This window comes from Pteropus vampyrus, unplaced genomic scaffold (assembly GCF_000151845.1).
Source record: "Pteropus vampyrus isolate Shadow unplaced genomic scaffold, Pvam_2.0 Scaffold123, whole genome shotgun sequence".
In the NCBI taxonomy this organism is placed as follows: Eukaryota; Metazoa; Chordata; class Mammalia; order Chiroptera; family Pteropodidae; genus Pteropus; species Pteropus vampyrus.
Window position 1 is genome coordinate 1,145,358 of NW_011888904.1, and position 2,669 is coordinate 1,148,026.

Consider the following 2,669-nt stretch of genomic DNA (forward strand, 5'->3'; position numbering starts at 1 on the left):
TCAGCTCCAGATTTTCTGTCCTTTTCATCTCCTGCCACTCCCCCTTTTATTTCACCCCTAGACACCCCCACATTTTCGCTTCTGTGAGAATTTGCTCATCTTACGTCTCCTGCCAGAAATGCCCTCCTTTCTTTGCTTCCCCCAACTCTGTCAGCCTGATCCGAAATTCCATGAAGAAACCTGCTGTTCCTCCCAACCTCGGTGGACTTCCTTGTCCAGCACATATTCATTTTCACTTGTCTATTTGTACTCTTAGTCCCCCGCAGAAGACTGGGAGCCCCTCGAGGGCAGGTACTGTGTCGGTCCCGTCTTTGCTTGGCCCCCATTAGGAGGCCAGGAATGGCAAACATCTGGCACGCGTGCTGCCACCGTTTCAGTCAGAGCCCAGGGTAGACATTGCTACTCAATCATGATCTCTTTTCCCTTGGAATCTCAGAGGCTTCACTCTTAGACACCTGGTTCCAGGTAGGCACTGCCTGGCAACCAAGACCGTCTCTCTTGATGAAACTAGTGGCTGTCCCTGAGATGGATGCTCAGTAAATGTGTAACTCAGATCTCAGCTGGGGGCTACTGGCCCCTCAGAGACTGGCTCCATCCCCATGGTCTGTGCTTTCTGGGATTGCTGAGAAATGCCAAGGCTGACTTTCTCATGCTGCCTCAGCCTCCCTCCTGAAACAATCAAGACAGGAAACAGAATCTTTCTCAGTAGACACATACATGCACACATGCTCATATTCTTCCACAAACATACACACGTTCACATCCACACACACAAACACACACATATTCCCATTCATACGTACACAGTCCCACATGCACACATTTGTACCCACACATGCACGTGCTAGCACTCACTCATATATACCCACGTGTGCACACAGGCACACCGAAACATACACATGCTCACAAGCATACATACATATTCACACACACACATGCACATACTTGTGTCACACATGCACACACACAACAAAAAACATCAGAGGTAACCATTTTTTTTAGGGCTTAATGTTTCTTTTCCCAGTTTTACTGAAATATAATAGAAAATTGCTCGTATTTACATTGTACCATTCAATGAGTTCTTTTTCTTTTTTTCCCCCAGCTTTATTGAAATATAATAGACAATTAGTTGCTTGTATCTACATTGTACAATTCAATGAGATTTTTTTCAATTATAGTTGGCATACAGTAATATACCAGTTTCAGCTGTATAGCATAGTGATCAGAGATCCACGTAACTTGCAAAGCTATCACCCCACTAAATCTAGTACCCTTCTTCCCCCTTACATATTTATTACAACACTATTAACCATCTTTCCCATGCTACATTCTACATCTCCTTGTCTATTCTGCAACTATCCATTTGTACCTCTTAATCTCTTTGCCCGTTTTTTGTCCCCCCATCCCCCTCCCATCTAGTATCCCTCTAAATATTCTCTGTATCTATGAGTTTATTTCCACTTTTGTTGTTGTTGATTTTATTCTTTAGATTCCACATGTACGTGAAATCTTGCGATATTTGCCTTTCTCTACCAAACCCATTTCATTCAGCGGAATACCCTCTAGGTCCATCAAGGCAATATCTTTTTCCATCCTCTTCCTTTTAGTCTGTGTGTGTCTTTTAATCTGAAGTGAGTCTCTTGTAGGCAGCATATGTAGGGGTCTTATTTTCTTATCCATTCAGCCACTCTATCTTTTTGTTAGACCACTTAATTCTTTTCCATTTGAGATACTTATTCATGAGAATGTAATCACCATTCTTTATTCCTGTTTTTGATACATGTTTTTTCTTCTTAAAGAAGTTCTTGCAACATTTCCTGTAATACTGGCTTGGTGTTGATAAATTCCCTTAGCTTATTTTTGTCTGGGAAGCTCTTTATCTGTCCTTCGACTCTAAATGATAGCTTTCCCAGATAAGCTATTCTTGGTTGCAGATCCTGGATTTTCATCACGTAGAATATTTTGTACCAAACCCTTCTGTCCTGCATAGTTTCTTTTGAGAAATCAGCTGCCAGTCTTATGGGTGCTCCCTTGTAGGTAACTAACTACTTTTCTCTTGCTGCTTTTAAGATTCCTCTTTGTATTTAATCTTAGGCGTTTTAATTATGATGTGTCTTGGTGTGGGCCTCTTTGGTTTCCTGTTTTTTGAGATTCTCTGAGATTCCTAGGGTTGTATGTCTATTTCCTTCACCAGGTTAGGGAATTTTTCCATCAGAATTTCTTCAAATAGCTCCTCAACATCTTGTTTTCCTTCAGGTCCCCTATGGCACGATATTTTTAAATTTAACAGTGTCCCATAGGCTCCTTAAATTATTATTATAGTCTTGGCTTCTTTTTTCTTGCCATTATGATTGAGTGTCCTTGGCTGCCCCATTCTCTATATAGATCATTCGATCCTCTTCTTTATTTACTCTGTTTATTCCATTTAATATATTTTTCATCTCAGATAATATTCTCTTCATTTCTGACTGGTTCTCTTTCATAATTTCCATTTCCCTTTTTATGTTTTGTATCTCTTTGTTGAAGTTCTCACTGAATTCATCTACACTTCCGCTAAGTTCACTGAGCATCTTTATAACCAGTGTTTTGAACTCTGCATATGTGAGGTTACTTGACTCCATTATTTCTGGATCTCTGCTCTGTTCTCTCATATAGTTTCTGCTTCTCTG